This window comes from Penaeus monodon, chromosome 23 (assembly GCF_015228065.2).
Source record: "Penaeus monodon isolate SGIC_2016 chromosome 23, NSTDA_Pmon_1, whole genome shotgun sequence".
In the NCBI taxonomy this organism is placed as follows: domain Eukaryota; kingdom Metazoa; phylum Arthropoda; class Malacostraca; order Decapoda; family Penaeidae; genus Penaeus; species Penaeus monodon.
In genome coordinates this window covers 35693958-35694542 of record NC_051408.1, presented here as the reverse complement: position 1 = coordinate 35694542, position 585 = coordinate 35693958, and positions in this window count along the sequence as shown.

The window sequence follows — 585 nt, the reverse complement described above, 5'->3', positions numbered from 1 at the left end:
TGCAGGTATGTGTGTGTAGTTACATGTATAAGTGACTGAATGTAAATAGGTGAGAAATTAGCATGTGTTCCTGCCACTTCCATATTTCCAAAAAAAATTAAATCCCAGATAACAGAATGAAAAGTAGAGTTAGACTGATAAGACTTCAAACACTAACAAAAGAAACTAAACACAGATAATAACCCCTAAAACTTATGTAAATAAATCAGTCAAGCAAATATACTAAGAAATTCATAACAAATGTAATTTTGAGGCTGCACATTTCCTCTGAATCTTTCCTTTGACTAAATGTGAATACTTTGTTTATAATTTTTCTTCCCGTTGCTATAAGTGTTTATTTTATCATTATTGACCATTGAGTTTTAGGAAGCTTTGCTCTTCCTACTTACATTTTTTTTAAATAGTATTATTCTCTTTATCATGATTCCTTCATAAAAAAAAAAATGAAATACAATTTATTTCTATTGAACTTTCATTTCATTGTGGACTCAATCTCTCAACATTTAACATTTAACATAATGGACCCCACGGTTAACAGGCATTTCTTGTGAACACTTAAAGGCACCTAGAATAAAAATTGATGTT